The sequence below is a fragment of the Numida meleagris genome, chromosome 4 (assembly GCF_002078875.1).
Source record: "Numida meleagris isolate 19003 breed g44 Domestic line chromosome 4, NumMel1.0, whole genome shotgun sequence".
In the NCBI taxonomy this organism is placed as follows: domain Eukaryota; kingdom Metazoa; phylum Chordata; class Aves; order Galliformes; family Numididae; genus Numida; species Numida meleagris.
In genome coordinates, this window is record NC_034412.1 from 32,313,919 (window position 1) to 32,322,526 (window position 8,608).

Below are 8,608 nucleotides of genomic sequence, written 5' to 3' on the forward strand. Positions count from 1 at the left end.
TTTAGTTCAAAAATACCACAATTTTCATTTGTGCATTTTGACTCCACACATTTTTTCCATAAGCAGAGGAAGGAATGAAAAATTACTTTCAGTTAATTAAATAATATGGAGAATACATACCAACTTCAAGAAATACTTTTTTTTTTTAACAGCTTAGACCTTCCTCTACAAGTATATACTAGTGCCATAATACCTAGACTGCAAAATACATAGGTGTATCAAGCACTGAAAATCTGAATGTGTGTTGCCAAGGATCTGGTGTAGTTTGCTGTCAGTAAGTCTGATCACTCTTTTCCCATATCAACATACATATTTTTATTATATAGGGTTTCTTCAGCATCCATGCCGACAGATTCATTTGCCTCAGTCTTAGAGAATAATGTGCAAAGTATTCTAATTCCTACATCTCTCTTCATATATAACTAGGTCATTTTTTTTTCTTTCTTCATTTGTTTGAGTACGTAATGCATACAATGGATATAAAGCACTATCAGCTTAGTAATCAAATAGACTTTTTATTGCTAAGGTAATTGCTTCCTGAGTGATGTTCGTAAACCTTCTGACTAGCCCTATATGCCTCCATTCACATTTTGTTTCATTTCTTAGGAAGAATTACTTGATATCTTCTCAGAAGTCCAGCAAATCTAAGCTGAGTGAAATTAAGAAGGCGTGTTTCAGATCTTAAGTGTGATATCCAGACCTCATTTGAAGTCAATGACAGCATTTCAGTTGAAGACAGTATTTCAAAAAAAGCCTTTTGAGAAGAAATTATCCTACTAACACTTCCCTCTCATGTAAATTAGCAGATTTTCAGCTCTTAGATCTCTCCTGAGTTCTCTGCAAAGAAGTATGAAGTTTTTCAGGCAAACAGATATCAAAATTTATAGGATACTTTAAAAATTAAAGCCAGTGCCCCAGATTGCATTTCAATGCTTTGAGTACTTACAGAGAAACTTGGTGTTCAATTTAAAATTCTTACTCTGTGAATACAGGCTTGGTAAGCAGGGAGTTGGTACCTGAAGTAGGATCAGTTTCAGTGATTTCCATCCAACGTGTTACTTTAATTCAGTTTAAATGTAGAAAAAAGTAACACAGTATCTGAATCAGAACATGTTCTCATATTCTTAAAAGCTGGTAGAAAAGCAAAACTCTTCACAGAGAGTTGCTTTAATAGTGCAGTCTTAGCATGGATATGAAAAAAACCCTTAACCCTCTAATAAGAAGATATTGCAGTAACCTATAAGAAATGAAAGGAGTTTAGTTTTTTGTATTTAGTTAATTTTGTGTATGGATATTTAATGTATCAGACAAAACTCACTTAAAACAGTGGTACCTAGAAAATATAAATTTTACTCATTATAACTGACAGATGAGAAGTAAACTACTGAAAAATTAAACCTCTCCCATTTAAATTCAATATAAGAGTTAATTAAATAGATAGGAGTCTTGTCACTTCAGCAGGACCTTCCCAGACCTCCTTATTTGCTTTCTGTAAGTCTATTATTTGAAGTATTCAAAATTCCAGAGCTCAAAGATAAATCTAGTGACACACATCAACACATTATAACTGCCTTCAGTCTGAGCCACAGTGGAAGAATAGAGGATATGGAGAAAAATCTTTCCCTTGTCCAGGGAAATCCATACACCAATTGAGATACTATCTGATGTCAGGGCTTTCTAGTGAATATGGGAAAAGCCTAAAAGCAGAAAGAAAAAGATTCAGTGATTTGTACTAGTACATAATCTAATTGCCAGAGCAGCTCTGATTTTGCCAGTTGCTCATGTCAAGTGAAAGTACACAGCTTTGTTAAGAAAATAGAAGACAGAGGCTCAGTTAACCACATTTCTGGGTTTCTGTATTATTTTCTCACATGGGAACATGCAAGCATTGTGTTCAAAGGAGGCTGTGCTTAAATTGATCTGTATGTTCTCTGTCTCTCTCCCGCCCCCCCCCCTTTTTTTTTTTTTTTTTTTTTTGGACAGTTAAACTATCTACAAATACAGTTTTTTAGGAAGACTTTTTCTTGATTCATAATATGTATTGAAAAGCTATTGTAAAATTAAAATTAGCCATTGTAAACACAGTAAATTTTGAGAGTTCCAAAGTTAGAAGAGCATGATCCTTGCCTAGAAGATTTGGGATTTTACAAAATACAAAGGAAATCACATATATGGAAGATATAAAGAATTGCTTCTCTGTGTGACCAAGTGTGGAAAATCCTTAAACCTTGGAGTTTTACTATAGTAATGATGTTTTGTTTTCCGTAAGAGAGTGTAAATCTCCCTGATGATTGTTTTGTGTAGTAATTTGTATCTTTGTAAGACAATTGCAAAGTGGATGTAAAATTTGATTGTAGTAAACTGCCACATTTCCCTAGACCAGTAGCTGCATTATGTTCTCAGTTTGGCTGTTACAAGCACAGCATAATGAAGAGGAGAGAGCCATGACAGTCTCTTATGTCACTTACTGTGCAGGATAAGCCCAGGAAAATAAGGCTATTTACCTGATGTGGCATAGCATGGGACAAGCATAACTCCCAGCAGTTTGAAGATAATTAGCCAGTGGACATAAAACATAAAAAAAAAAAAAATAAGATAAAACAAAATAACCACCTTATCAATCAAAAACTTAAAATTAGCTAGGAAGCTTAGGAATCTTCAGAAATACTGAGGATTGAGGTAAAGCGTTCTGAGATGCACCTGTAAATATTGAAGTACTGTCACAAGGTCCTTGGCATGAGTGGACTAAAATATAAGTAGGCGATTTCTGAAAAAATTAAAATATATCAGTGTAAAACCTGCAGCTGTGCTGTCTTTGGCTGAAGAATCTGAGCTTCCTTTGTAGAAGTGCATTACTTTGATCAGGAAAGATTGACTTTTTGTTTGTTTGTTTATTTGCTAGTTTTCCAATCATTGTTAAAAACAGTTCCTTCTTCTTGAAGGAGCAAGAACTGGCAGCATGTCAAAATCTCTGTATATTGTTATGCAGCTGGCATATGTACTAGGAAAGAGAACACAAATCAAAACTGTGATGTGCCTCTGCTTTCAGATATGCTTTTCAGAGATAAGAGAATCCTATTGCAAATGGTGTTATTTCACAATTATTATAAATCATGACCAATATTCACTCTATGCTAAAAATTCAATAACATTGTATGCCATTTCAATGGTACTGCCTTCGGAACTGTTGTGATGCTGAGTTACTGCCTGTCAGCCCTTCAGAGTAAGGATGTTTTTTAATATCTCAGGTCATGTAAAGCTAAGAAGGTAAACCCAACGCTGTGTTGCAACATTCCCGGAAAGTTAATGTAAAGCTTTAGGCCTTTTAAGTCTCAACAACATCTACTCACAAAGAAACAGTAAGAGAGAAACAAAGGCAGACCTTTAAACATGTCTGGGTGCTTCTAGCAATTTGTTCTATAATTTAATGTTGTACATATTTCCTAAGATATACATTCAAATAGTTTAAGGAACTTTGCATAGATAAATGTTAGAAATTTCAGTGTCTGAATTAAGCTCCCTATGGTATTTTAAAGCTTGTAGAAATACCCATTTGCTAAGATGTCACATTTTCAAATTGCATACTTGTATCCATCATTTACTAGCAGTGTGTGCATAGCTATATGCACAGTTTTGCAAGAAGAGATGTTATTCAAAGTAATGCATTTTGGGCATTTTCTTATTGTTAGAAGAGGCTTACTTTTGCTCTATTCACAAATATTTAAATTTTTGCAGAGTGGTGAAGTTGAGAGAGTGATGGGACATGGGTGACAACTGGATTAGAACAAGTACGTCAGGAATTGTGTCCAAGACTATTCCTAGCAGCTGCCCCTCTCTGATCACCAACCATGAAGATCCAATCTGGTAAGAAAAAAAGCCTTTGGGAAGTATGCAAGGTGTCAGAGTAAACTCTGAGTCACCTGAATTGTGAATTAATCTTGCCAGGGAGGCAAAAAAAAATCCACATGATCCCTTGAGCCACTAAAATTGTTACTGAAGACTGTCTGAACGTACTCATGTTTCCAGTGATAAGATACCTATCTTCAGATAGTGGCTGCAGAACGCCTAACTAAGTCAAGCCTATGTATCCAACACTGATTCAGATTGTGTCTTACCTAACCTAATCTCTTGCATAAACAAACATATACAAGTGCCTCCTCAAGTGCGTGAGTCTGTAATGGCTGGAGGTGAGTCAGGGCTAGTATCCAATGTTAAAGCTGGGATGATCCTTACAGAGAATCACCTGGAGAACTCTTCTGTGCACACTCAAACATGTTAGACTCTGGATAAGCCAATTGTTCTCTGCCCAAAATAATGTTATGAAATGAGCTGTGTTTAAACATAGCTAATAAACCCTCTTAGGGCTCAGTTTATTGGGAATCAGCTGTGCAACAGCTTGTTGGTTCCAGAACAGCCAGATCCGACAGACCAACTCAACTCAGTTCAGGCAGCCTGGCTGAACCCAAACTGCTTCTGTCAGCGGTACAGATGTTACTCTTCTGAGCTCCCTTATATGCTATGATTTAGGCTTTTCATTTTCTGCTCCCTCATTGTCCTGTGGAATTGCATACTGTCTAGTGCCTGTTGCTTTCTCTGTGTGGAATAGCAGAAGTTCGACTTCTCAGATCTTAATTTGAAAGATTTTTCCCAGAGTAATATCTGTTGTCATTTATTTCTAATACAGTTTTAAACTTATGAATCCCTCATTTAGTAATTGCACCTCTAGTATGAAATGTCACCATGCATGCTGCAGGGAAAAAAAGTCATCAGGGATCTCAACTAAGATCTCTTGATGCACTCCTCTTCTCCTTTTTAGCCAGAGTTGGGTAAGACTGTTGTTTACCAAAGTCAGAAATGAAAGGAAAACTTATGAAATGCGAATTTGTGTAATGAGCCTGTAATTCTGTTAGCATTCAATTTTATAGTGAAATTAGAGACTGAATTTCCTTTATTCAGCACTGAACTTCACTTAATGTTTTCCTAGAATCTACAAAACAGTAGAATTCCTTATGTGTCATATATTTTCCCTCATGCACTTTTCACCTTCTTTGCTGTATATGTGACAATTCACACACAAAATCTTCTTTTCTGGTCATTTTCAAATGTCTATGAATCAGGTAGATAACGGCCTGAAGATTCAGCTGAGAATTCCTCTTGAACAAACTATTTTCTAGATTATATATTCCAACAGTCTTTTTCGTTTTTTCTTTGTACCTTCATGTTAAGTAAGACTGACCTAAGGAAGACTTAGCCAAAGCAAATGTCAGGAGCATAAGTCAAAACTGTTATTCTCTTGAGATCTTGGACTGGAGACTTGGACCTCAGTAAAATTTTCAATCAATTGTAAATTTTTTTATCAATTTTAAGAGGAACATGAAAAAAAAGCCATTTCTGTCCTGACTGCACTTCCATATGCTGCGATTAGTCTGCTCTGTGTTTATTGTTTCCACAAAGAGGGATATTTTGGGCTTGAGATTTCAGAAATAATGGAGAGCATATGTCGGTTTAGTGTTTCTCTCTGCAAATATTCTACTCCATTAAAGTGATCCAAAAATACTTTTGAAAATAGAAGTTTGACTAATAGAAATGTATGAGGTTGCAATATTTAACTTCATTTTTATTGTCTTTTTTTTGTTGTTGTTGTTAAATTACATATCCAAGACATATTTTTATGAGAATATTCACACAGTAACTTCCATGGAATACATCAAAACTTTCAGAACCTGTGCTAATTCATATGGGTTTAATTAACTGGAACTTTTTTTAAGGATAGAGTAAATTCTCTCTCTCTCCCCCTTTCTAAGAGCAAATATCAAAGCAGAAGAAGACAGAGAACTGGCAAAAGAGTATTGCATTCTTCTGATTACCTGTAGGAAACATGGCATTAAAGAGTCCACTGAATATTAAGTATTTCCTTTCCTGGTTGCCTTTAAATTTTGACGCAGTTTGATCTTGTAGATGTGAAAACAAATAGGATCTGATCTAAAGTTTTAATCATTCCAACAGTTTTTCTATTTCAAATTTAATGATTATTTAATGATACCTTACATCTTCCCAACATACATTCCCATGGCATGTGCATCTACAACTTTAAATACCATCTTTACCATCTACAACTTTATATATTACCACTACTGGGGTAAAGAGCTGTCAGCGAAAAATGACCTTAGTTTCTAAATCTCGTTTGTAGGCAAAATGTGGTTTTGTGAGCCATCATTACATCCTATTTTTTTTCCTTCTCAGCTTTCAGTGAGTTTCTGCTACCTCTGCTTACTTTGCATCTTCTTCATTCAATTTGTAACTACACCAAGTTGTGATAGCAGTAATCTAAGTAAGATGTTCTCTAGCAGTGTGAGGCTCTGAACTCATTCTCTCTTTGGAGTATTTGGTAATGTAAAAGGACTTGGATTCTGATCACCTTTGATTTGGGCAAACATCCAATAAAAAACAGACTCCCATTATAAAATCAAACGCTAAAAAGCAACTAGAATTTTTATTAATAAATTTGCTTTGGGGCTACTCTAGATTTTTCTAGTAGACCTTATGAGAATATTCTGAAGAATTTACTTGAAACTGGTAAATTTAGTACACTTTTTCATGTATTTACAGACTGCGGTTTGCAAATACTAAAATACTATAAAACGATCATTTTTAAGCATCCTGTAGAAACAGTATCGATCTATTTAAAACTCCTAGCTTTTAATTCTTTCTGCGATGCATGTCTGTTGTAACATGCAATAGAAGTCTCCGTCCCGAATCATTTTCTTACAGTTCTGGAGATATTCTGGATTGATTGACACCAAGAAGTGAAAGTGAGATAGCTTATTTAACTTACTCCGGTTTAAGTTATCAGAAGCTTTTTCCTACAGATGGTTGAAGTTACTTCAGAATATCAAAATCAGCGCTTCCTCCTCCTGTTTCATCTCCTTTCTCTCTCTCTTTTTCCTTCCACTTCCAGTGCATCACTTTTATCACTCCATTAGTTTCAAATTCTCACATAGCACTTTGATACTGAATTAAGTTCAAGTGGGTCCAAATGCTATTTTAAATTGCATTTAATGTTATCTTGAAATCTCAGTGAAGCTGAATTCTCATGTTTTTATTTCTTGACAAATCATGTGAGAAAGTTTATAAGAACATACTAGAAATCAGTAACTTCTGTAGACCAGTTTTCTGAAAGGAGAAGAAAAAGTTGCCTGAAACTGCAATGTCTTCTCAGCAGTTTTGTCTAGATATCATGTTAACATAGATGCAGAGCTGAGATCATCTTACGGAATTTCTAAACTAAGGATAACTGAAGTGTAAGAGTTCTCCTTCAAATAATCTGTCTTGTGGCGACACAGCTCCCATATTCCCTGTGCTGCCTGCTGCTGTTCTCCTGGGCTTTCTTGGCTTTACCTCATGATGAGAGACTTGTGAGAGTAGCAGCAAGGCTGTATTAAGCTCCATGAAAGATTCCCACTATTTCTTTATTTTGGCATGATACAAATCTTGCAAAAATATTCTTCTTCTGGAATTCTCCCTTTGAAAAGCAGATGGCTCAGAAAGTTGATTCAAACTAGATTGAATCTTAATGAAGACTGACATTTAAAAACAATTTATACAGACCAGTTAGTAACTTTTTGTTTGTAATAATGAATAAATAATAAACTGTAAGTTCCTGAAGCTGTTTACAGTGTTATCAATACTATTGTAAATTTTAACAACATTTTTCCTATCTCATTTGCTTCCTTCTTGCACAGTTTTTAAGGAATTATGGGGCTCACTATGTAGACCTTCTTTCTGATAAGAAATCTGTATGTAGCTTTGCATAAGATGAGGATGTTTGCCATTTGGCTGCAGATATCTCTAAGCCATTGATGCTTAATTGGTGAAAAAAGAGACCTTAAGAAAAATGATTTCTCCTATGTCTCTTCCTTGTAACACATTCTACTCACTCCATGGAAGAACAAAGAATTAATAAAAAAGAAAAATCTCAGTAGTTCTGAATAACTGCATGTTCTGGAATGATTTTCTGGCTAATTCTTATTTTCCTTTCTACAACAGATTTTTAAAGAAATATGTAGACCATTCTCAAGTATGCACTGGATGAAGATAAGAGCCTGTCTTATAAGCATGAGCACAACAATGTCAAAAGATGTTTCAGATCAAGCAGAGTGATTTCCTATGTGTATTAGACAACTGAAGGAATATATTAGTCACCCCACCCTCTTTTTACTCCTGGAATGAATTCCTGTTGTTCACATTGCTAAGGTGTTAAGTTTGCTTGTGGATTATAGCTGTGTAGGAACTGATTTTGAAAACAAAAACTGAATCCTATTTATTCATTGCCATGTTTTGACTTTACATACCTCATCTCCATCCTTCTGTCCACCTTATTACCTTTCTTTGAACTGCCCCAGCTCAGACATCTGGAAAAGCTTTCCCTGAGTAAAGTAGTGACTTAATGTCATGGCTTCCACAGGCCTGTATTTCCAAAAAGATGAGGCTGGCTCTCCGAGATGCCAGTTCTCAAATGGATCTTATTGCCCACATCAACTCCATCAGCCATGTTCTGTATTCCTTGTGTAAAGTCAAGGAGGACTTTGGTATGTAGAGATCAAACCCT

At 35.4% G+C, this 8,608-nt stretch overlaps 1 long non-coding RNA gene across 4 annotated transcripts in view; it reads left to right on the top strand.

The window, feature by feature from the left end:
• The window catches only part of LOC110398963, a 44,161-nt gene extending 35,950 nt beyond the window's left edge, over positions 1-8,211 (top strand). For all 4 annotated transcript variants that reach the window (XR_002438770.1, XR_002438771.1, XR_002438769.1 and 1 more), the window contains 2 exons: positions 3,736-3,864; positions 8,047-8,211. This is a non-coding gene — a long non-coding RNA (uncharacterized LOC110398963). The remainder of the gene's footprint in view (positions 1-3,735; positions 3,865-8,046) is intronic.